The sequence below is a fragment of the Pseudophryne corroboree genome, chromosome 6 (genome assembly GCF_028390025.1).
Source record: "Pseudophryne corroboree isolate aPseCor3 chromosome 6, aPseCor3.hap2, whole genome shotgun sequence".
In the NCBI taxonomy this organism is placed as follows: domain Eukaryota; kingdom Metazoa; phylum Chordata; class Amphibia; order Anura; family Myobatrachidae; genus Pseudophryne; species Pseudophryne corroboree.
In genome coordinates, this window is record NC_086449.1 from 447,720,904 (window position 1) to 447,748,537 (window position 27,634).

The 27,634-nt window shown below is 40.5% G+C and overlaps 1 pseudogene; it reads left to right on the forward strand.

Moving 5' to 3' along the window:
• Positions 1–4,517: 4,517 nt before the first annotated feature.
• LOC134937348 (5S ribosomal RNA) lies at positions 4,518–4,635 on the forward strand (annotated as a pseudogene).
• The last annotated feature ends 22,999 nt before the right edge of the window (positions 4,636–27,634 follow it).

A 27,634-nucleotide genomic window follows, 5' to 3' on the forward strand; every position in this document is an offset into this window, starting at 1 on the left:
TACAGTTGATTTGGCACCCGCTTATAGTCTGCTATGTCATGCAGAAAATTACTGCATTTTGGAACTAATTTCAAGTGTTAAATGTCTGAGCTTAAATTCCATCTCAGGAAACTGTATTAAAATGTAGACTTACTATTTCCTATATGTCAGATATTCCATGTATACTTCTAGCTAAAACTATACTAGAAATTGTTAAATCATTTTAATTGGTTTTACTTCCAGACTTTTACAAGTAAAATTGTTTCAACACAATGTAAGAAGACATTAAGAAACCTCTCACAGAGTTGGAATGGAAGCAGATGTATGGTTAGATGTTATAAAATCTAATAAGGTATCAAGTTAACATTGTATAAATTAGGACCTCATTGGGGAATAGAAAAATTAGAAAGAAAATACATATTCAAGTGAATTATCTCAAACACTTGCTGAATTGAGATTACTATCTTACTTCCTTCCAACTTGTCTATGTCACCAGCTTTGCATTTATTATCACTATAGTCCTTTCTGGTTCTGATACTTTGATATCTGCTCTTTCACATGTTGAACCCTAAAGTAATCTTAGGAAATGTGTTCTAAAAATTATTTCTAGCATTGTTACATTTCCCATACAAAATATTGCAGAGCTGTAATTCCCTCCCTTATATTTCCTTCTCTGTACTGTCCAGTTTTCAAATTGTTAACCTTACACTTATTTTACTCACTGTTGCTAGACCAATATATCTCATTCATCTACTTTCCAGTTTAGATTTTGGCACGGTGTTGTATATTTTGTCAACATTCAAAGTGAAAACAGTATAATACTCTGAATGTAAACATGTACAGAATGTCAAGACGTCAAATGTCAACATTCAGAAACTGTCATAATGTTGTCATTGACAGTATATCGACATTATGAATGTCAACAGTCACCATGTTGACAATGGGATTTTACATTCCCTTTAATATAAGACTAACCGTAACCCTAGCTCCTGCCTAACTTTAACTCTGCTCTAATACTAACCCTACAAAGGTGAGCAGACATTCTGACAATGCATATATTATGTCAGTGTTGACCTTTTGAAGGCCAACATTCAGGCCAAATTGACATACTGATGTCGACATTACGTCTACAAACTACATACATTGGGCACTGTCTCTTTTGTTGTGTCTAGTAGTTCCCTTATTTTAACCAGAACACCAGTGATGTGCGGTGGGGTGAGGCAGAGCCTTTCCTGTCATACTAATGTTTGTGCCAAAGGTTTTACTGTATAAAGTATATGAAAAATACAAAGAATATGTTTGAAATATCTTCTTTGCATTATTCTAATCATTTTTATAATCAAAACTCTGGAGTAAAAAGTCTATGGCACCTAACCTTTCCGCACATCTCTAATCAAAACTCACCAAATTTCCAGGAGTTTTTACTGCTGCACCTGTGTATAATGACCAGATGTACCCTTTGGGTTATATATTGCATGTAAATCTGGCTCTGATGCTAGCCAATGCCTCCTGAGCCATTTAGCTCACGGCACGGCACTGCAGAACACAAGTAGGTTTATAAGAGACAACAGAAAAAGGGATTGATCTGAGTAAATGTATGTATATAAATAATAAAGACAGATTAGTCTAGAATAAACAAAAGCACAACAACCTACAGATTAGGAATGGAAAATAGAAGGAAGGCCAGAAGCCAAAAGTACAATAAGGCATGTTCCATTATGATCATAAGCATCTTTTGTGAATGTCGTAGCTTTGTACATTTTAACAAAGAAGAAGAGTACATGCCAAGAGATGACAAACAAGATTAAGGGGTCTATTTACTAACATTTGGATGGAGATAAAGTGGATAGTGATAAAGTACCAGCCAATGAGCTCCGACCGGTCATTTTTCAAACCCAGCCTGTGACAGGGCAGTTAGACAGTGATTGGCTGGTACTTTATCTCTGTCCACTTTATCTCCATCCAAGGCTTAGTAAATAGACCCCCTAAATCTGCTTCCAAATAGGTATACAGCTGTGGAGACAAAGATGAAAATACAGCCAGTATGTTACAAGCCTAGTTATCAGACCATCCGGCAATCCAATAATCTCAGACTCTGCTTTTCCCTTGTAAAATTACTACAATTGTTTCTACAATACCTATGTGATTAATTAAAAAAAGATTCTTAAAATCTTTAAACTTTTGCTAAACCTAAATTTTTAGACACTCTTAGCGTCCTCTACGAATGTATCCTCTTGCTTACAATTGATGAATTTTCAGCCATTAATGGTCATCAGACTTTATTGATATCCTAATTACTGATCTAAAGGAGCTAAAAAGAAAAAGAAAAAATAACTGTAACATCAATCTATTAGACTTCTATTTATGTAGAAGCCACCCATGTTGGAAAATGGAGACACGACAAGAAGAAATAAAATTAATGGCTTTGGTACTATAGTCCTGCAATATCATGTATGTAGATATCTTAAAAGGCTAGTATTACAGTAGGTTGCTACTGTACATATTGACTTATGAAAATATTTTTTAAAGAAACACAAATCCAGTATTTGAAAAGTGTGTGAACAACTAGGAGAGAAACACTTAATGATTTTTTGCACAGTGTGGAAATGTATCTACTCTGTACCACATCTAAAAGTATTTCTAGGTTGAATAGGGTTTTCCTTAAGAATGGAGGTTAGGCATGCATCTTAATACTGTATGTGACACATCAAAGCCAAGATGTTACACAATATGCTTCTTGTTCTTGTTCTCTGTGTCACTGACAGCAAGTATTACAGCTGGTATATGGCAGTGAGCTTATAAGGTAAAAGAGTATAAAACATCAGGGCAGCAGTAATGGGTATATTGACTACTCTCACAGGTAACAAATGATATGTAAAGCAGGGTCCTAATTGAGTCACTACTATATTCCATGCATGTCTTCAATATGCAGTATTCTTTTACACAATATTATTATAGTATTCCCTAGTTTGTAAGCCTCTTACCTTTTGTTCTATCTCTAGCACTAGCCGTATAACAAATGCTCCACTCCCTTGCCTCATTTTCCCTTTCAGTAACTATAACAATGTTTCTTGACCATACTGTAAATTAGATACAGGATAATTAAGTACAGAATTGATTCCCACCTGTCAATCTCCACTAAATGCTCCATTAAGGTACACAGCAAGTCTTTTGCACCTTCACCCTGTTATGTGTTCTACCCAGATAATGCTGTTTGTTATGTTTGTACTTATGTAGCAGGATGTAATAAGGTACAAGTTTGAACAAATGTATATGTTTAGCGCTAAACGCATACATTTTGCAGACTTGACAAATGTAAGAAGGCAAAACTCACATCCAGATGTTTTACCATTGCACGCATACAACTAGATCAATGTAATAGGGTGTGAGTTGTAAACTTGCAACTCAAACATTACCAAATTCTCTCAAAGAAATAGACAAGCTTCTGACTGACAAGATTTTCATCAGTGAATGCTTCTGTCAGGAAAGGTGCTGAAATAGTTAACAAAAAGTTAAAAAAAGACAGGTCACAAGGTTAATTGAGGTCACTGTTATGAATTACCTCAATTAACCTTTCTGTCTGTGCTAGACTGCTGGTTCCCATCCATAAACTTCAATGGGAATTTTTCCCATTGCACTGATCTCATTGATATGCTTCTGTCAAACTCGTACATTATACAATGTAATGAGACTCACGTTATAATGTGCGAGTTTTCATTTGACAAAACGCATACACAATAGCACAATGTAATAGTTTTGAACTGAAAAACTCACAGGCTATTACACTGGCCAAGTTTTGCGACAAACTCGCACCTTCAAAAGTGTGAGAAGGTGCACATTTGTTCTGCACGACTAACTCGCACCCCATTACATCCTACTTATTTTATGTACTTACACTATGGTTAGCAGTTATGCATACAACTTGCTCTGTTGGTATTTGTATTGCAATATTTTTGTTTATCCCCCTTATATAGTGCTACAGTCAATATTTGACACCGTATACATAAAATAATATAATAGTAGTATGTTTTAATATGTTATGTGAAACCAAAAAAAAAGGAAAGAGGACAGCATTGTAGAGAGGTAACTAATTATGCAGCAAGATTGATGGTGAAAAAGTTAGTATTACTGCCTCACACCTCTGAGGTCATGGGTTCGATTACCACAATGGCCTGAACTGTGTGGAGTATGTATATTCTCCCGATAACTGTGTGGGTTTCCTTTGGGTACTCTGGTATCCTCCCACGATCCAAATATATACTGGTAGGTTAATTGGCTCCAAACACAATTAACTGTAGCATGAATGTGTCTGCGTGTACATGTGATATATATATAGTAAGCCCAACAGCAGGGCGGCTGATGTGAATGGACAAAATATTCTCTTTTAAGCGCTGTGGAATATGTGTGTTTTATATAAATAACTGGTAATAAACTAAATAAATGTCAGTAAGTACTTGTACAAACCACATTATATAAAATATAGGATCTGGGTGGTTGGAGAGAAGGTCCAGAGGTTCTCTCCAACCATCCAGATCCTATATTACAGTCATACCACACTGGATATGCCCAAATTCATCCGATCTTGGAAGCCAAGCAGTGTTGGCCCGGCCAGTACTGGGTAAGGAAACTTCCCAAGAAGACCGGGTGCTGTAATAATAACTGGATCAGGGGCGTGCTATTTCTATATCTCTGTATTCAAATTAATTAAAATTACTCCTCTATTTTCTGACGGTATCTACCTATATAAATAGTATAAATACTATATTGACTGCCACATCTACTCTCCATTAAATTTATTAATTTTATGTCTAACCTCTGTACTCTAACGTAAATCCCTTGATGCTTTTCAGATGCACTATTTTACAGGGGTGTCATTCTCATAGGGGAAGTATGATCTATACTGTACATATGTCTATCAGATCAAGGTTATGAACTAACCACAGCACAACATATTTAATACTTAGTCTTCAGTACCCTGAAGAACCTGTATATACAATGTGGACTATACATGACTCCTAAATCGTTTATAAGTACTGATTCCTGCTCTTATCCTTTGTTTACATATGCGGCTTCCCGGTGTGGAGACAATGGGAACATTTTCCACCTATCTAACTGAATGAATACGATCTATGAGAATATGGCCGCCGGCACCCGCTTCTAGTACATACAACTGTCCCGCCGTATGGACTCCAAGAAGATGGCCGCCGCACTTTCCTTCATATCGGCCGGCGCACGCGCAGAAGGAAGCCCCGGACACCGGATGTGGGGCGGAAATGACGCGATTAGCGTCATTTACCGGAATGAACTCTTCCAAATGACTTTATTGTTTTACAAAGATTCCCTGCACAGTTTGCAAGCGCAAATCAAGCGCTTTACTACATCTATTGCCTCCCTCACTATTAGTTACAATTAGTATGTGTTCTTGAATCCTATATGTGTTCTTGAATCCTGTTTCCTAAAATGTCAATCAATTACAGGAAGTGATGTCATTAATCACTTCCTTACCCACAGGGGTATATATAGATGATGTGTCCCACTATGCTCATTACCCCTTGATGAAGTCAGACCAGACGAAACGCGTTGGGTGATTCCTGCTACTATTGAAAACCTCAGTTAAGCTGCTTTTTCTCTATACGGAATTTTATATATATACATATATATATATATATTTATTTACATAATTCTAGACACAGTTGTTTCTAATGTTTCTCATTTTTTAGTGCACCATTTTTATTGTTGTATTTTACATGTCCTTTGGAATGTTTTTTAAAGATTTTGTAACGTTTTTTTAAAAAAAAAGCATTCTTGTATGTTGCCTTTTTATGTCCAATTTTCTTATACGTTCGTTGTAAATAAACCCTGCATTGTTTTTAAAAGTAACTTTTTTAGTCTCCTAGAGTATTTACCACACATGGTCGCTCTGATCTTATTTGCTTTTTCCAATTTTTATCTATCCTGCACACGTACAAGTGCAGGTTTTACCTAAGATCTAGCAGACGCCCCATAAAGAAAGGGGAGTGGCATATAGTGACTAGATATTCCACTGGGGTACACTTATAATCGACATACTGTGAAAAACTACTTTCTACTGTATTTTTTGGCGCTGTTAGTTCACTCTATACACACATAAATATATATTTATATATATATAGGGAATACTGGTCCGGCACTCACAGGTAAATAGCAAGAAGTAAAAAGCGCTCCGGTGCCCTCCAACCGGCAGCCCGTAGAAACATCATGCACATATATCATGCATATATATATATATATATATATATATAAACAATAATCCTGCACTCACATCAATAAAAGTTCATCAAATGGTGGGTGCTCCTAATGGGCCGGATGGGTCAATACATATACCATAGGAAGTTCCAAATCATTTGGAAGGTGCACTCGCACAAGTAAATACTCGTAGATACTTCTTCATAAAATCACCAATGCTTTTATTGTCGACGTTTCGGTCTGGTCACAGGCCTTTATCAAGACAGGTGATATATCATGTCATCAATTCACCGTTAGAGACAACATGCGTATAATCTGCAAATGAACAATAATATACAGTCACAAGCAATATGCCTCACCGGCCCCTTTGGGTACCTAACGGCTACAATAATGGACCCACCACCAAAGATAAACACCTATTGAAAACAGTGCCATAAGAATATTCCCATCCAAAGGAAAAATACCAATTACCTGGGATACCTGTAAGTGTCCACACCGGACATCTCTCATATCAGAATATAAGGACATATAAAGTGCTTGGAAAAGTACACTAAAAAGACGTACTCCATTCTGCCAAAAAGATAATGAAACAATAAACAAATTTACACTCCAACCTCCATTTGTTAAACCCACATCAGGGAAATTAACTCCATACCTCATTGGAGTCGTCATAGAGTAAATGAAGCAGTGGTGCAGGTGGTTTAGCATCTAAGATAGTCCAACCTGCTAAAACCAAATGGGAGAAACCCTCAATATATTCTAATATGGATCAAAGGTGCAAGTCATAATATATCCAATAATATAAAAGATCAGTACTCACTTCAGCCAAGGGACAAAATAGGCATCGCTGCATGCTGTCCCTGTGTACAAGTGAGCTATTTAAACTGAAATAACCGGAAGTGACATCCATTCCGGGAGCCACCCCCACAATCATAATTCACTCATGGTAGAAACCTGATGTATGCTCTATAACACCCTAGACCCGCTAAAAAGCAATGCCACACTTGCGGGTCAGGCCACTCGGCCATATGAGCACCCGCGCCGGCTCCAGCCAGATGCCGTCTCCCGCAGTGTAACGCCACAGGAAATGCATCATCATGCGTTCCAGCGGCAGCACTTCCGTGCGGTTCAGCAACAGGAAGTGTTCAGACACATATCGCAGCCCCGTTGTTAAGCAACCGCAACACAGTGCTAGGACGTACCCAGCAATTAACTAAACAATGCAGTGTCATCATGCGTTCCAGTGGCTGTACTTCCGTGCGGCTCAGCAACCGGAAGTACACGGAAAACCATCGCATCCCTATTGCTAAACAACCAGGGCGCAATGCTAGAACGTCCCAGCACTAAGCTAGATAATAATAGCAACCTGATCGCTACAATCTACTAACAACCATAGATAAAATAAGATGGAGATTTTTAATCTAGTGTAAATGCACCAATAACAGGTTCCACAGTTTTCTTATAGGCACTACTGGATCATCATAAAACACAACTAGTACAATACACAGGGGTTAGTTCCATAACTAAAGAAAGTAAGCACTCAGACAGGTGCCAATTTAATACATCATACATCCAACCCTACGTTAATGCATATGTATATATATATATATATATACACACATACATCACCGTGGGTAACTTGTAACTTATCCGGTCCAAATGTATACCAGAAACCCAAGAGGCCGGTGAGTCATTCACAAAAAATGGTCCTAAAGTCAACAAAAAACAAAAACATAGAAAAATACCTAACAAATGCAAATAACTTAAATTAATACACAAGCTTATATATCAAAAAGCCTATATATCAGAATGAAGTCGCCCCTATTATATGCCGTATTGGAGCCCAACGAAAGGAAGACAGACTTGCTACTACAGAAAAGGATGTAATACATTCGCTTCGTTAAGACCCCTAGGTGCAACAGTATCGAGAGTGTATATCCAATAACACTCTCGTTGTTTAAGAACCAAAGTTCGGTCCCCTCCTATTGAATTTGGGGGGATCCAATCAATAATTTTGCACTTGAGGCCCGCCACTTGGTGCCTAGCTTCCAAGAAATGGCGAGCTATTGGCTTATCAGTCTTCCCCGTAAGGATGGCCGTGTGTATTGAAGACCTGTGATTGGTCATCCGATCACAAAACGTTCAGGTTGTACAGAAAAGGATGTAATACATTCGCTTCGTTAAGACCCCTAGGTGCAACAGTATCGAGAGTGTATATCCAATAACACTCTCGTTGTTTAAGAAACAAAGTTCGGTCCCCTCCTATTGAATTTGGGGGGATCCAATCAATAATTTTGCACTTGAGGCCTGCCACTTGGTGCCTAGCTTCCAAGAAATGGCGAGCTACTGGCTTATCAGTCTTCCCCGTAAGGATGGCCGTGTGTATTGAAGACCTGTGATTGGTCATCCGATCACGAAACGTTCAGGTTGTAAGGCCGACATAGTACAGCACCCACGGGCAGTTCAATATATATATAATGAAATCTAGGCGACAATGCAAATGATATTTCAATCGAATGGTTCTTCCAGTATGTGGGTGGCTAAATGTAGGTCCAGTGATCATAGACCGGCACGTAGTGCAACTACCGCACGAAAAACAACCAGGTTTAGACTGCATCAAAGCGGTCCAAGGGGTATTAATAGTATCTTCTTCCGGAAACAGTCTTGGTCTCATGAGGAGCTGTTTAAGATTAGCTCCCCTTCTATACGCCATCATTGGTACCCCTGTTTTTGAAAAGGGTAAAGTTTCATCTGATTTGATAATAGGCCAATGACGATGTAATGCCTTTTTCATCTTAGCAGAGTTTCCATCAAACTGTGTAGAAAAGATCAAACAATCTTAGATTTTCTTTTTAGGTTTGGTACCAGTAAATATCTGTTCAGCTTTTTGTCTACACCCCGTAGTTGTTTTGGGGAATAACCACGTTCTCAAAAACGTGTAGTAATCTCATTGCATTGATCATTTCTACGCCTTGGTTCTGAATTCAGCCTCATTACCCTTAAGAACTGTGAAGTTGCAGACTCTCTTTTAGAGCTGACGGATGATGGCTGGTAGCTAACAATAACTGATTACGATCTGTAGGATTCCAAAAGAGAGTGTAACTCAACTGTGTACCTGTATTCATAAGAGTAACATCCAGAAAATTAATTTCTGAATAGGAACTCGTTTGTGTAAATTTTATAGGACTAGGCATTGCGTTCAACTCCTCCACCATCGTATTGAATTCAACCTGCGTCCGTTGCCACAATAAAAAGACATCATCGATAAATCTACGGAAAAAAATGATATTGTGCCCGTATTTTGGAAAAATATATGTACTCTCGTACCATGCCATGAATACGTTTGCGTAAGCCGATGCCAAATTTGACCCCATTGCTGTACCGGCAATTTGCAAATAGAAATCCTTTTTATATACAAAGTGATTCTGTGTGAGTACCAGCTCAATCAACTCCAAAAGGAATTCTGTGGGGTATTCAGTACAGGGTGTGCATTCAAATGCTGCTCTTAGAACTTCTAATCCTGCATGATGAGGTATTACGGTGTATAATGAACAGACATCAAGGGTAGCCAAAAGAGTTTCATTGGTCACCTTGATGTCTGTTACATGTTGGAGAAAGTCCCCAGTGTCCCTCAAATAACTAGGGATAGAATGAACCATAGGTTGCAGTAAACTATCCAGAAAAATGGCAAGCGGTTGAAGAAGAGACCCCTCAGCGGCAATGATGGGCCGTCCCGGTGGCTGTGTATGTGTTTTATGGATTTTTGGCAAAAAATATATAATGGGGCACTTTGGGTGTTCAACAGTGCAAAATTGTGCCAAGTCATCAGAGATCCTGTTGAACATCTCTGTTCAAGGCCTCTTCTGATAGTAGCATCAACCTTCCGTTTTATCATTGTGACCGGGTTAGCATTAAGTTTAGCATAAGTATTGCTGTCGGAGAGCTGCCTCATGACCTCACGGTCATAATCACCCCAATCCTGCACCACAACTGCTCCACCTTTATCAGCAGGCCTTATTACCAAATGGTTAGCCTCTTTAAGTTGATTTAGGGCTGTGCACTTGGAGGGTGAAAGATTGTTATACAATCTTTTGGACTTATTCCCCTTGGTTTCACGCTGCACCAAACGTAAAAATATCTTAATGCTGGAATTGGTGGATGGTGGGTCAAACGTAGATTTAACTTTGAATTTAGGTCGTTCTTTACTAGGAGTAGAATCCTTGAAGAACTCGCGTAAACGCATAGTCCTTCCAAATTTAAATTGATCAACCGTTTGTTTGAAAGGATTAACTTCACAAGTCGGCACAAAAGAGAGCCCTTTAGAAAGGAGTCTCAGTTGGGCTTCATCAAGGGTCGTAGTAGAAAGGTTAAAAACCATATTTAAATCCGTCTCCGACGACCCCTTCTTCGGCAAGTGCCCCCCTCACCGGATAAGTTACAAGTTTCCCACGGTGATGTATGTGTGTATATATATATATACATATGCATAAACGTAGGGTTGGATGTATGATGTATTAAATTAGCACCTGTCTGAGTGCTTACTTTCTTTAGTTATGGAACTAACCCCTGTGTATTGTACTAGTTGTGTTTTATGATGATCCAGTAGTGCCTATAAGAAAACTGTGGAACCTGTTATTGGTGCATTTACACTAGATTAAAAATCTCCATCTTATTTTATCTATGGTTGTTAGTAGATTGTAGCGATCAGGTTGCTTTTATTATCTAGCTTAGTGCTGGGACGTTCTAGCATTGCGCCCTGGTTGTTTAGCAATAGGGATGCAATAGTTTTCCGTGTACTTCCGGTTGCTGAGCCGCACGGAAGTACAGCCACTGGAACGCATGATGACACTGCATTGTTTAGTTAAGTGCTGGGTACGTCCTAGCACTGTGTTGCGGTTGCTTAACAACGGGGCTGCGATATGTGTCTGAACACTTCCTGTTGCTGAACCACACGGAAGTGCTGCCGCTGGAACGCATGATGACGCGTTTCCTGTGGCATTACACTGTGGGAGACGGCATCTGGCTGGAGCCGGCGCGGGTGCTCATATGGCCGAGTGGCCTGACCCGCAAGTGTGGAATTGCTTTTCAGCGGGTCTAGGGTGTTATAGAGCATACATCAGGTTTCTACCATGAGTGAATTATGATTGCGGGGGTGGCTCCCGGAATGGACGTCACTTCCGGTTATTTCAGTTTAAAAAGCTCACTTGTACACAGGGACAGCATGCAGCGATGCCTGTTTTGTCCCTTGGCTGAAGTGAGTACTGATCTTTTATATTATTGGATATATTATGACTTGCACCTTTGATCCATATTAGAATATATTGAGGGTTTCTCCCATTTGGTTTTAGCAGGTTGGACTATCTTAGATGCTAAACCACCTGCACCGCTGCTTCATTTACTCTATGACGACTCCAATGAGGTATGGAGTTAATTTCCCTGATGTGGGTTTAACAAATGGAGGTTGGAGTGTAAATTTGTTTATTGTTTCATTATCTTTTTGGCAGAATGGAGTACGCCTTTTTAGTGTACTTTTCCAAGCACTTTATATGTCCTTATATTCTGATATGAGAGATGTCCGGTGTGGACACCTACAGGTATCCCAGGTAATTGGTATTTTTCCTTTGGATGGGAATATTGTTATGGCACTGTTTTCAATAGGTGTTTATCTTTGGTGGTGGGTCCATTATTGTAGCCGTTAGGTACCCATAGGGGCCGGTGAGGCATACTGCTTGTGACTGTATATTATTGTTCATTTGCAGATTATACGCATGTTGTCTCTAACGGTAAATTGATGACATGATATATCACCTGTCTTGATAAAGGCCTGTGACCAGACCGAAACGTCACCAATAAAAGCATTGGTGATTTTATGAAGAAGTATCTATGAGTATTTACTTGTGCGAGTGCACCTTCCAAATGACTTGGAACTTCCTATGGTATATGTGTGGACCCATCCGTCCCATTAGGAGCACCCACCATTTGATGAACTTTTATTGATGAGAGTGCAGGATTATTGTTGTTTGTGTTTGTGAGGCCTACCTATGGTAGCTCTCATTTCCTGACACCCATCCTCCAGGCATGGACAGTTTTGTGCAGTCTACAGGCATTCACATTACAAATGGTTTTGGTTTATATACAGATGTTTCCTTTTTCGTGTTATGAAATGTCTTATTTATGTGTAGTCTATTGAAGTGTCCCTACATATATGAACCTGAATTTATATCAGAAGTGTAAATAGTTTGATTGGGGGTAATCAATATGGCGCAAGGAGGGGTGTATTTAATGGACGATGGGCTATTAGCTAAGGCTGATATTGAGACGGTCTCCTTTACGGATGATGAAATAGAAAAATTATTGTTTGACAAAATTGACTTTGAGGCATTACCAGCCGAGACGTCGGCTGATATCTTCTTTAAACTGCTAAAACACAGACAAAGAGAAATCGATCTTACCCTACATGGGCAATTTTTGTCTGAATATGTGCGGAAAAAACAAATCCTGCGTGGTTTTCGAATAAATAACATTCCTACTTTGGGTAGAAATAACCCTGTCTTTTGTAGCCGCTGGTGCGGGGTTCTTAATAAGTGCTCTTTAGACCTTATAGCTTTAGTAGTGGAGGAAGTGGGGCATGAGCTTAAAAAATTACGGACTGATGCAGAAACTGTAGTTAAGGTAAACACAGCTATACTTATGGAAGATAAGTCCCAAAACTGGACTGAGAGGCTACAGACGCAAATTGATAAATATAAGCAGGATCTCATCTCTTTCAAGCGGAAAAAACTTGCAACTGTTGCCAATGATTATACTAACCATGCCGTGTATAGGTGGCTATTAGGCAACAATGCAAACGAGAGACACAATCAACCTAATAGGCGACAACGAACTGCCCCGGTGTCGAGAGACTATGTTTCTTCTGCTTCCACTTCTGACACAGAGTATAATGAAGGACAATACGAATCTAATTTTTTAGAACAAAAAGTAGATCGTTACACCCTGCACAGTCGACCGCTTCGAAGCGGCATAGACCGCACACGCGGCGAGGGGGGCACTGGCCGAAGAAGGGGTCGTCAGAGACGGATTTAAATATGGTTTTTAACCTTTCTACTACGACCCTTGATGAAGCCCAACTGAGACTCCTTTCTAAAGGGCTCTCTTTTGTGCCGACTTGTGAAGTTAATCCTTTCAAACAAACGGTTGATCAATTTAAATTTGGAAGGACTATGCGTTTACGCGAGTTCTTCAAGGATGCTACTCCTAGTAAAGAACGACCTAAATTCAAAGCTAAATCTACGTTTGACCCACCGTCCACCAATTCCAGCATTAAGACATTTTTACGTTTGGTGCAGCGTGAAACCAAGGGGAATAAGTCCAAAAGATTGGATGACAATCTTTCACCCTCTGAGCGCACAGCCGTACATCAACTTAAAGAGGCCAACCATTTGGTAATAAGGCCTGCTGATAAAGGTGGAGCAGTTGTGGTGCAGGATTGGGGTGATTATGACCGTGAGGTCATGAGGCAGCTCTCCGACACCACTACTTATGCTAAACTTAATGCTAACCCGGTCCCAATGATAAAACGGAAGGTTGATGCTACTATCAGAAAAGGCCTTGAACAGAGATGGATCTCGCATGACTTGCCACAATTTTGCACTGTTGAACACCCAAAGTGCCCCATTATAGATTTATTGCCAAAAATCCATAAAACACTTACACAGCCACCGGCCCATCATTGCCGCTGAGGGGTCTCTTCTTCAACCGCTTGCCATTTTTCTGGATAGTTTACTGCAACCTATGGTTCATTCTATCATTAGTTATTTGAGGGACACTGGGGACTTTCTCCAACATGTAACAGACATCAGGGTGACCAATGAAACTCTTTTGGCTACCCTTGATGTCTGTTCATTATACACCGTAATACCTCATCATGCAGGATTAGAAGTTCTAAGAGCAGCATTTGAATGCACACCCTGTACTGAATACCCCACAGAATTCCTTTTGGAGTTGATTGAGCTGGTACGGATGTTACGTCCCCGCTTATAGCAAGGCAGTAATTGTGTATCAGTAAGACCACATTCAGGGTCAGATTTAATAATTGGCCATAAACTTTTGGCAATTTTATTAATGCCAGGGCTGGTTGGTGTATACTGAGTAACCCAGGGTAAGATAGCCTTCTTAGATTTAGTATTAGAATGTAATAAAGACATTCTATCTATATTTAGAACCCTAGCCTTGGTTTGGAGTAATTGAGCAAGGTCATAACCACGTTCCAGGAATTTAACAAGTAGTGCATCTATCTGAATCTCTGCCTGCTTAATATCAGAAGTTATGCGCCTTGCTCGGATGAACTGCGAGTAAGGGAGTACCTTAATTAAAGGAACCGGGTGGCAACTATTAGCCAACAATAAGTTATTGCGGTCAGTAGGTTTAGAGTAGAGATTAGTTAGAATGTAACCATCTACAATAGAGATGTCCACGTCCAAAAAATGGATATCGGTAGTACTAAACGTAAAAGGAAGTTTAACTGGGCTTGTCGTGGAATTATGTAATTCAATCTATATTAATCTATACTAATATACAGTCTTCTATGTATGTTTACTAGATTGCTTTAATTTAGTTGATGTTTAATTTTACCTGTATCGATTCTGTACATTCTCTTATGTATCAATTTGTATATATGTAGGATTATGCGGTTTCCACTCTGATACTGCTTAACGTTAGGTAGTGATTAACTGTCGGATAGCAGTATAGCTATTATATGTGCTTTTGCTTACGGTATCATATTAGTAATTCATTGATAATCTTATTACGATCTTTGAAATCAGTCTAACTTTAGGTGCACCGGTTGCTTTTAGTATTGTTCTTTGTTTCTATGGTTATGGTGTATCTGTCACTCGTCATATGACGCTGCCTTGGGCGCGTCATGATGTCATCATTTATGCGCGGCCGCCGGGTGTGCAGTCCCGCTGCAGTGCTCGGCGTTACACGTGGTGCTATGGGTATTTAAGGTAAGACTTTCTGTATTGTATGTTATTACCTGATGAAAATGCCGTTGTGATTAAAAGGCATTGAAACGTTGTAATCAAGACAGTGTCAGTTTCAAATTCCTTGGAGTGCCGCACCACCAGCTTGCTATTTGTCCGTTCCCTGTGAGGGCACCCAGGTTGTATTCATGCTAAGTGGCTGTGCCGGATCACCACCTCTGTCTATATATATATATATATATATATATATATATATATTCTCAGAGAGCGGAACCCCCCGAAACGTCACGCTCTGAGCCTGGATCCGAGTCAGGCTCGGGACTTCTTGCCAGAATCAAAAACCAGAATGAGGCAAAACATCATCATCCCACTGTTGCATTCTTGTGGATTATGGATTCCATATAAACAGCCGCATGTCACCACCATTTTCATTCCGGACTTAAAGAGTGAGGAAGACAGACCTCTGTCTCTCTCTGTAGGTGGTGGCATCGGGTGGGGTCAGCATGTGCTCTCTAGGGTTGCTGTTAGGGGTGCTGTTAATAGTGCTGTCCTGTCACTGTGATGATAGAGGTGCTGTACTTGTTGTCATTTGTGTTTCATGTGCTGTTAGAGGTGTTGTAGCTGCATATGGGTGTTGCTGTCACTGTGTTGTACAGGGGGCAAGGGCACTGTCCTCCTGTATGCTGTGAAAATAAAGGGGTGCTAGCTGTAAAAAATCTTGAGTGCAGGGAAAATAAATGTACACTGGCCCTTTCTTGTATGCTGTAAACAATCTGGGGAGCAGTGAAAATAAATGTACACTGGCCCTGTCTTGTATTCTGTTAAAAATCTGGGGTGCAGTGAAAATAATTGTACACTGGTCCTGCCTTGTATGCTGTAAAATAATCTGGGGAGCAGTGAAGATAAATGTACACCGGCCCTGTCTTGTATGCTGTAAAAAATCTGATGAGCAGTGAAAATAAATGTACACTGGCACTGTCTTGTATGCTGTAAAAATTCTGGGGTACAGTGAAAATAAATGTACACTGGTCCTGTATGCTGTAAAAATACAGGGGTGCTGTTGTTAAAATAAAAACAAACTGGTCAGGTATGCTGTAATAATACAGGGGTGCTGTTGTTAAATAAAAGTACCCTGGTCCTGTTTGCTGTAAAAATACAGGTATGCTGCTGTTAAAATAAAAGTACACTGGTTCTGTATGCTGTAAAAATACAGGGGTGATGCTGTTATAATAAAAGTACACTGGTCCTGTATGCTGTGAACATACAGGGCTGCTGCTGTAAAAATAAAAGTACACTGGCCCTGTATGCTGTAAAATACAGAGGTGCAGTGAAAATAAATGTACACTGGCCTTGTCTTGTATGCTGTACAATTACAGGGTTGTTGTGAAAATAAAAGGGCGCTGGCACTGTCCACAGTTGCAATGTCTAGGCCTGACCTTCACAACACTGTATTGGAATAGGAGGCTCCTAATACCATATGCACATCCTCTGCAAGTGCTGGGAGGAGCAACGCCATTCCAGTTGCTGATATTGAGGTTAGGGATGTCACTGTAGAAGTACACCAGAATGAGGAGGATATGGGTGTAGCTGGTGCTGTGGAGGAAGTTGACAATGAGGATTCTGATGGTGATGTGGTTTGTTTGAGTAAGGCACCAGTGGAGACAGTTGTTGGCCATAGGATGAAAAAGCCCATGTCTGGGCTAAAATACAAAAAATGCCATCTCTTCAGTGTGGATTTATTTCTCCACAAATCCGGACAACAGGTGTCAAGCCATCTGTAGCCTTTGTCAATCCATAAGTAGTATGGGTAAGGATGTTAACCACCTGGAACATCCTCCCTTATACGTCACCTGCAGCGCATTCATCATAAGTCATTGTCAAGTTCAGAAACTTTGGGTAATAGCGTAAGCAGTCCATTGACACCTAAATGATGTGGTTTGTTTGAATATTGTTTCTCTGTGAGGATGAGGATGTAAACACTGAAGGGGTATCTGAGTATGAGGACGACATCTTGCCACTGTAGAGCCAGTTTGTGCAAGGAGACATTAATTGCTTCTCTTTTGGTGGGGGCCCAAACAAACCAATCATTTCAGCCACAGTCGTGTGTCAGACCCTGTCACTGAAATGATTGGTTTGTTAAAGTGTGCATATCCTGTTTATACAACATAAGGTCTGGAGGGAGGGCCCAAGGACAATTTCATCTTGCATGTTTTTTCTTTGCCACATCATTCCTGGGGTGCTGCCCCTCTGCCCTATCAGTCCAGGGGTGCTGCCCCACTGCCATTTAAATCCAGGGGTGCTGTTTCCGGTCTCTCTCTGTAGGTGGTCTGCTATTTCCTATCACATGTACACGTACACACATTCACGCTAGGGTTAATTTTTTGGGGAGCCAATTAACCTACCAGTATATTTTTGGATTGTGGGAGGAAACTGGAGTACCCGGAGGAAACCCACGCAAGTACTGGGAGAATATACAAACTCTGGTGTATATATATATATATATATATATATATATACACACTGCTCCAAAAAATAAAGGGAACACTAAAATAACACATCCTAGATCTGAATGAATGATATATTCTTATTAAATACTTTGTTCTTTACATAGTTGAATGTGCTGACAACAAAACCACACAAAAATTATCAATGGAAATCAAATTTATTAACCCATGGACGTCTGGATTTGGAGTCACACTCAAAATTAAAGTGGAAAAACACACTACAGGCTGATCCAACTTTGATGTAATGTCCTTAAAACAAGTCAAAATTAGGCTCAGTAGTGTGTGTGGCCTCCATGTGCCTGTATGACCTCCCTACAATGCCTGGGCATGCTCCTGATGAGGTGGTGGATGGTCTCCTGAGAGATCTCCTCCCAGACCTGGACTAAAGCATCCACCAACTCCTGGACAGTCTGTGGTGCAACGTGGCGTTGGTGGATGGAGCGAGACATGATGTCCCAGATGTGCTCAATTGGATTCAGGTCAGGAGAATGGGCGGGCCAGTCCATAGCATCAATGCCTTCATCTTGCAGGAACTGCTGACACACTCCAGCCACATGAGGTCTAGCATTGTCTTGCATTAGGAGGAACCCAGGGCCAACCGCACCAGCATATGGTCTCACAAGGGGTCTGAGGATCTCATCTCAGTACCTAATGGCAGTCAGGCTACCTCTGGTGAGCACATCGAGGGATGTGCGGCCCCCCAAAGAAAAGCCACTCCACACCATTACTGACCCACTGCCAAACTGGTCATGCTGGAGGATGTTGCAGGCAGTAGAACGTACTCCTTGGCGTCTCCAGACTCTGTCACGTCTGTCACATGTGCTCAGTGAGAACATGCTTTCATCTGTGAAGAGCACAGGGCGCCAGTGGCGAATTTGCCAATCTTGGTGTTCTCTGGCAAATGCCAAACATCCTGCACGGTGTTGGGCTGTAAGCACAACCCCCACCTGTGGACGTCGGGCCCTCATACCACCCTCATGGAGTCTGTTTCTGATCGTTTGAGTAGACACATGCACATTTGTGGCTTGCTGGAGGTCATTTTTCAGGGCTCTGGCAGTGCTCCTCCTGTTCCTCCTTGCACAAAGGCGGAGGTAGCGGTCCTGCTGCTGGGTTGTTGCCCTACTATGGCCTCCTCCATGTCTCCTGATGTACTGGCCTGTCTCCGGTAGCGTCTCCATGCTCTGGACACTAGGCTGACAGACACAGCAAACCTTCTTGCCACAGCTCGCATTGATGTGCCATCCTGGATGAGCTGCACTACCTGAGCCACTTGTGTGGGTTGTATGGAGGTCATACTGGCACGTGGAGGCCACACACACACTACTGAGCCTCATTTTGACTTGTTTTAAGGACATTACATCAAAGTTGGATCAGCCTGTAGTGTGTTTTTCCACTTTAATTTTGAGTGTGACTCCAAATCCAGACGTCCATGGGTTAATAAATTTGATTTCCATTGATAATTTTTGTGTGATTTTGTTGTCAGCACATTCAACTATGTAAAGAACAAAGTATTTAATAAGAATATTTCATTCATTTAGATCTAGGATGTGTTATTTTAGTGTTAACTTTATTTTTTTGAGCAGTGTATATATTACTATATATACACATGTAACCACCCACACAAGGACAAAGTATATAACATCAGACATGTACTGACGTGTACTCTTACAAATAAAGTATATTTAATTATTTGCCCGTGTGCCTTGCGTTATGTGGGGAAGTCCATCAGGACATTAAGAGAGAGAATGGCACTCCATAGATCGGCCATAAAACAGGCCTTGACGGGTAAGGTGTCTGAACAACCAGTCGCCAGACACTTCGCAACGGCAGTCCATTCTATAAATGACCTGATACATTAAATAATAGATCACGTTCCGAGGTCCATGAGGGGTGGTGACAGGGTCCGTAAACTACTACAGGCTGAAGCCAAGTGGATACATGAACTTGACACCATTGCCCCTAGGGGCTTAAATGAGAAATTCTCCTGGAACATCTTCCTGTAGTTGTGAAATAATATATGTGACACGTTTTGGGAACACATCTGCGTGAAGTGGAAAGTGAATGGCAGATTGAATAACTTTAATGAACAGCAACAATACAGCTACTTAATTTTGACTGTGGCCATTCAAAAAAAAAATCCTACATTTTTTTTCATGTTTTTTAATTTTTTCCATTTCTTTTATTTTTTCCATTTTTCCCATTTTTTCCATTTATTGTTCTTTTATCTCTCTTGTGTATATTTGCTATTTTCTGTCTTACCTTTTTTTCCTCTCTGTTTCTGATTGCAGAAGACCACACAACTGCTTTTACAGTCTGTTTGATTTGCAAATACATGGGCACCAGTTTAATCAGTGTGTCCATGGGTACCAATAGCAACACGACGTTAAGGTTGACAATAGTTTAATTACAAATGTAGCACGACACAAAGATGGGGCATTAATATTAACATACATAGTCATAGTTTCAGCACATAGAGGAAGGGCACCCAGGTAGATTTAGGTTCACATTCAATTTAGGAGTTGTTACATAATATATATGGTAGTAATTGGCACACCCCATTCTAGGGGTTTTTAGTTATATTTTAGTGGCTATTTAACACAGGGTTATTCTTGACTCATGATATTTGTGTACATATTTAGCACTAAAGTACAGTGGCATATTTCATATACACATATAATTATAAGGGATTTCTTCAGTCACATCGTTATTTATAAGTTATAATTCACTGCAGCTATGTTTACAATATTTTAAACTGCATTGGTTAACAATCTCTATGATTCTCACAGCAGGCTCTATCAGCATATTGAATGGCCTTGTATAGTGAAAGGGGTTTGTATGTTTTAGGAATGCATGCTTTCCTATCTTCATTCTTTGTTTACAGCACTATGCATGATTGATCACAGAGCTGTCATACACGGAGCCCAGCATCGTGGTTACCATGGTTATCAGTTGGTGTGGGCGATGGGATGTCATCAGAGCGGGTCCGGAAGTGGGAAGCATGGCCACATCTCCAATCTAGTGTGGCTCACTGGTGGGCTTCTGACCTTCTATAAAGGTATGTTTTGGTTTACATTCTGTTTGTTACACACCTTGACAAAGGGGCAGGTGAGTCCCGAAACATTGGGTTTTAGTGTGATGTGAATACACATTTATTGTTTTGAAAAAAGTCTCTGAGTGCCGCTGTTTGTCACAAATGGGAACTATATATATATATATATATATATATATACACATACACTGTATATATATTACTATATATATTACTATATATTGAGCTTACTGTATCCATGATAACCAGACCTGCAGTAACCAGAAGTGTGAGATCATGCAGAAGTGTGAAATCATGGACAGTCGGAGGTGTGGTGCCCTAATTAGCTGCTCAGACACAGGTGAGTATGCCTGGGAGGTATTTAGGGTGCTTCTTTTTCACTTGTATGTTGTTACTACTTGTATGTGGTACTGTAAGGGGCTGTGACCTCTAAACATTCAAGTGTTGAATACACTTTACCTGCTTTAAAAGTCTTCTGAGTGCCATGTTCTTCCTGATTGGATTTACACATTTATTTGCACTGTACACCTGGAGCAAGCTGCATCATTGTGAGTTGGATAAATATATACTGTATATGAGTGTATCAAAAACATAATATGTTAAATTTGTGGATAAAAGACATAATATGTCAAATTTCAAACATATGATCATTGATGATATCCTGGATGATGGGAGAAGGGGAGACAGACATAAGGGATTACTTCAACTCGAGTCCAAATGGATACACACATTGGACACTGTGAGACCTCGGGTTCTCAATGAGCAATTAAACCACAGTATTTTCCTATGTTAAGCTGCTCTTTATGATAATCAGCTTCCCGATTTGCCATATTAATGTCCGCTAAATGTAAAATAATGTTTATGTACAGCCACTTATTTACTCATTGAGCTACTCCCCTTAGATATTTGTCCCTACATATATAGTTTATTGGGGTCTTTTGACCTTCTATGTATCACAGGAAACTACTGAATTAATAGATCCTATATTTGTGATATATGGATCTGCCCTTATTAACCATATTAATCTTATTTACCCCTACATAAAGGTTAAATAGAGATATGCACAGCACGTTTTATATATGAATGTTGTCCTTTTTTTCTTATTTTATCTCCTGTTTTGTTGGTGCTACTATATGTTTTATGTTCCTGCAGCCGGCGCCGTGTCTCCATGGCAACCCTGATTCCAGCGCTTACTGGAAGTCGCGTTTTACCCGAACTTCCAGTTTCTGACAGCAGGAGAGTGTGGCGGACCGGCGTATGGACCTCATAGGCTACTTAAGGTAATCATGTTACACTGTTTTCATGTATGTTTGTGATGCCTGTGATGGGTAATAAACCCGAAATGTTGCAAGTTCAGATGTTTCTGCTGTGATTTTTGTCCATTGAGTGCCATATGTTCGCTATGGTATGCTGCTAATTGCTTACTGGCACTGTGGCAGATGTGGAATTTGATTGGGAGTGACTACCAGCTTGTGAATTGAGCAAGTGCTACGAATTGGAACCATTCAGTTTTATAGGACACACCATCGGTATGTGCACCCCCAGCCTGATTTTTTCCCATAGAGGAAAGGACACTACATATACCCAGGGCCGGTTCTATGGTTTGTGGCGCCCCGGGCAAAATATGGGGGCGTGGCTTTGATTGGGGGCGTGGTCAACATGCTGAAAGAAAAAATAAAATAAATAAAAATAATACTTACGTTCCTGATCCAGACCCCCTCCGCCGGCGGCGCCGATCTTCTGCTCTCCTCTCTTCGATCTATGGGAGAGACGTTATTACGTCTCTTCCATAGAACAGCATAGACACTAGAGGTCAATTATGACCCCCTAGTGTCTGTGCCACTATGCTGTGCGGTGCGCGATGACGTTATCGCGCATCGCACAGCAAAGGTCCTCTAGACGAAGGGAAACTAGACCGTAGCGTCTAGTTTCCCTTCATGGAGAGGACCTTTGCTGTGCGGTGCGCGATGACGTCATCGCGCACCGCACAACTAAGGTCCTCTCAATGAAGGGAAACTAGACGCTACGCGTCTGGTTCCCTTCAAAGCGGGGGGCACAGCAGGGCACTGCGGGGGGCACAATGGCGGTTCTTGCCCTGGTGCAGCGCCCTCCGGATGGCGCCGGCACCCTCCGGAAGGCGGCGCCCCGGGCAAAAGTACCGCTTGCCCGTGGCAAGAACCGCCACTGCATATACCTACTACCACCTGGATGTCATCTTGGCTGTGAGGATGATTATTAACCCACAGAGGAACTGGTGGATATTTTTATAATCCTTTTGCTACAATATCTCCATATACTTGAGTAAGGTGTAACTTTGCAAGTGGTTACAACCAATTTGCATGAAGCCAGTGGATTTAGTTGGATGGATGTACCAATTGGAGAGACCTTGAGTTTCTCAGAAAGCAAAATGGAAGATTTATTATTTAAAGAAAGGCTGGTGGGTTCCAGCAGTGATATTACCTGTGAAGAAATTTATGACTCTCTGCTAAAAATGAAAGAAAAAAGAGGTTGACTTTCTTCTCCATCGAATCACCCTATCAGAGTATGTGAGAGAAAAGAAAATCCAGAAGGGATTTAGGGTGAAAAACTCACCCACGATTGGAAGATATAATAAAGAGTTCGTCCACACTGGATTGCGGTCCTTAACAAGTGCTCGTTAGACTTAATGACACTAGTACTAGAGGAATCTGCATATGAACTGAAATGAATAAGAGAGAAGATCAATGATTATCAGATAACCAACAATGTCCAATCAGTCCACGAACGAGATCTGGCAGCCCTTGAAAAAATTGAACCAACAAATATCTACCTACAAGAAAGATCTGATCGCTTTAAAAAAAAGAAAACTGGACATTGTTGATAAAGATTACAGTGAATTGAAGGTATATAGATGGAAGTCTGGACAGAGTGAGAACAGGCATTGGGGGTCCAGAAATAAATATAGGGGACCCAAAGATACAAGATCTCCTGGCAAAGCTTTATCATCGTCGGTTGAAGACTCCACTTCTACACCAGCCCCTTCCACCTCTGGCCAGAAACCCCCTTTAGGGGTACACCCCCCACAGGATGAGGTGCAGGAAGAGGATCACAAGCAGAGGGGGGCAATGCAACCACCACAAAGAACAAAGGCAGAGGTCGTCAGAAGTAAATACAGTATTTAATATTTCCAATCGGATCCTTACAACAACAGAATTTGTGGAACAGAATTAGAGATTGGGCTTTGTCCTGACAAATAAATTTGATTCACTGGATTGGAAGATTGACCAATTTTACTTATATCGTCAGCTTAAATTAAGAGAGTTCTTTAAAGACAAAGAGAATCCAAACACTCCAATTTTTCAGCACCCATTCAAGAGAAAGTCTGGTTTTGACCCTCAGACATTTAATACCTCAATTAATGGCTTCATGAGAGCCTTGGATGTGTGAGTGAACTCCAAGCCAAGGAAAGCTATGACATACAGAAATAATTGAAATCATGAATAGTGGCTGGCACTGAAAAAATGAAGTGACTATCAGGATATTGTGATCAGACCCTCTGATAAATGGGAGGGAATAGTAGTTTTGGACCCACAGATATATTGTGCTGAAATATACAAACAATTATCTTGTGAATCAGTGTATCAACTACTATCTAAATATCCGACTGATATAGATATATATATATATAGAACAAAATGACCCGGCACTCTGTAGTCCTTAGGAAAAAAGCTTACTGCTCATGGTGCCACCCCACACGGCCTTTCAGCCTGTAATATACTCGAACGGAATAGGCGGCACTCAGAGACTCAGAATCAGTGTAGCAAGTGCAGTGACTTTATTGTCAGCATCAAATCTACGTTTCGGGGTCGCAACCCCGTCGTCAGGATAAATGACAATACAAACAAATTGTGTTTAAATACCTTAGTGCAGAGTGTCACCTCCCGCCAGTCCAGACGCCGCTGCCCGGTTTCCGGCCGCATCTTCCCGGTCCTTCCGGGTGTGACGCTGCGCCGGTCCGCCCAGCTCACGCGCTGTTATTGTGGAAAGGGTTACCATGGTTACATATCAACAATCAGTGTATCAAGAAGAGGAAGCACATCTTCCACGTCACAGTGAAATATACAATATTACTTTCTGTAACCTAATCATATAAAGTGCATCGTGCAAAACAAACATATGTATTAAAAAAAAAAACATATATATTAAAAAACTACATCATACAAAAAAACCGTGCTCAACTTTCGTAGGTGCTGGTTACAGGATATTATGCCTTAAAATCGTGTTAAAAAACGTCAGGGACAATCAAGAAAATAATAAGAAGAAGATAATAAGAATAAATGGACAAAACGTATAGCCACTTCATTCATAATAGGTCGCAAGCTGTGTATTAACGATGTTAGTGTCAGTGACCTGATAGGTAGACATCAATTATTATCTAGTTGCTTAAATTTAATTTTAAATGTAAATGTTAATTTAATGGATACTTGTAAAATAATAACAATCGGTAATTGCAACTAGATAGTAAACATAGAGCGTATATGCTGCTATATTTTACATCAAAGTTAACTCATGCTTTCGCTCTATTGATAACCATGATTTCATAATACATCCAAGCATATCTTATGAGAAACAACTCATAAGAAACACCGAAGGTATAGAGACTCGTTGAGCCCCTTCGGGTGGATAGTATTTAGTTTATAGATCCATCTGGATTCTAATTGTAGTAGTCTCTTGGATCTATCTCCTCCTCGCAGGGACTTAGGGGCATGGTCAATAATCTTATATCTGAGAGTGGCCATGCTGTGTTTAGCTTTAGCAAAATGCCTAGCTACTGGTTGTTCGCTATCACCTTTTTTGATAGCTTCTCGTATGGCATACCTGTGCTGAGCCATGCGATTTTTAAAGGCACAATCCGTTTTGCCTACATAGGCCAGCCCACAGGGACATGTCAAGAGATAGATCACAAATTTGGAGTCACAAGATAAAGGGTATCGGATGGTAAATAGTCTACCCGTGTGCGGATGTCTGAAGTTATCACCCTGTATCAAGTAACTACATGTAGTACATCCACTACAACGGTAACATCCCTTCTTCTTACTCAAAAAGTGTGTTTTGGGATGCTCAAACTCTGAGATGTCTGTCTTGACTACATAATCTCTGATGCTTCTGTTCCTTGTGTGACTAACCAACAGTTTAGAATTAAACACCTCACCCAGATCTTTATCTGTGGCTACTATGGGCCAGAGTTGTCGCACTCTCCTCGTGAGGTGCTGACTGCTTGAGTTAAATTGAGTGACCCAAGGGTGCCTAGCTACCAACGTTTTTTTATTGGTGCTATTAGGTTTAAGTAGTTGTTCACGTGTAAAGGCAAGGGCTCTGGATCTGGCTTTTTGCAGATCAGACATTGGGTAACCCCGCTCAAGGAACTTTTTAGTCATCTTGGTCAATTCTTCATCCCAATATATATATATATATACAGTTGTGCTCATAAGTTTACATACCATAGCAGAACAAACTTTTTTTTCACTCATGGTTAGTGGTTGGGTGAAGCCATTTATTGTCAAACAACTGTGTTTACTCTTTTTAAATCATAATGACAACAGAAACTACCCAAATGACCCTGATCAAAGTTTACATACCCTGGATATTTTGGCCTGATAACATGCACACAAGTTGACACAAACGGGTTTGAATGGCTACTAAAGGTAACCATCCTCACCTGTGATCTGTTTGCTTGTAATCAGTGTGTGCGTATAAAAGGTCAGTGAGTTTCTGGACTCCTGAAAGACCCTTGCATCTTTCATCCAGTGCTGCACTGACGTGTCTGGATTCTGAGTCATGGGGAAAGCAAAAAAATTGTCAAAGGATCTGCGGGAAAAGGTTATTGAACTGTATAAAACAGGAAAGGGATATAAAAAGATATCCAAGCAATTGAGAATGCCAATCAGCAGTGTTCAAATGCTCAAAACTTCTGGAACAAAGTCATTTGGAGTAATGAGACCAAAATTGAACTTTTTGGCCACAACCATAAATGTTACATTTGGAGAGGAGTCAACAAGGCCTGTGATGAAAGGTACACCATTCCTACTGTGAAACACGGAGGTGGATCGCTGATGTTTTGGGGATGTGTGAGCTACAAAGGCACTGGCAACTTGGTCAAAATTGATGGCAAGATGAATGTAGCATGTTATCAGAAAATACTGGAGGGAAATTTGCACTCATCAGCCCAGAAGCTGCGCATGTGACGTACTTGGATGTTCCAACATGACAATGATCCAAAACACCTGGTCCAAAAAAACAATGATCCAAAAAAAAATCCAAGTCGACCTGTTATTGGCTACAGCAGAATAAAGTGAAGGTTCTGGAGTGGCCATCTCAGTCTCCTGACCTCAATATCATTGACCCACTCTGGGGTGATCTCAAACGTGCAGTTCATGCAAGACAGCTCAAGAATTTACAGGAACTGGAGGCTTTTTGCCAAGAAGAATGGGCAGCTTTACCATTTGAGAAAATAAAGAGCCTCATCCACAACTACCACAAAAGACTTCAAGCTGTCATTGATGTTAAAGGGGGCAATACACGGTATTAAGAACTGTGGTATGTCAGCTTTTGATCAGGGTCATTTGGGTAGTCTTGTTGTCATTATGATTTAAAAAGAGTAAACAGTTGTTTGACAATAAATGGCTTCACCCAACCACTAACCATGAGCGAAAGAAAAGTTTGTGAGTTATCATTCATATTCTCTGACAAATGGCCAGAAAATCACAAATTCTGCTAGGGTTTGTAAACTTATGAGCACAACTGTATATATCTCCTATATAATAGCCCAGATCTGTGACTTTGTGACTCATTTGCTAACGCTGGGCGGAGTCACAATACTGGGCGGAGTTAGTCAAATGAGTCACAGATCTGGCCAA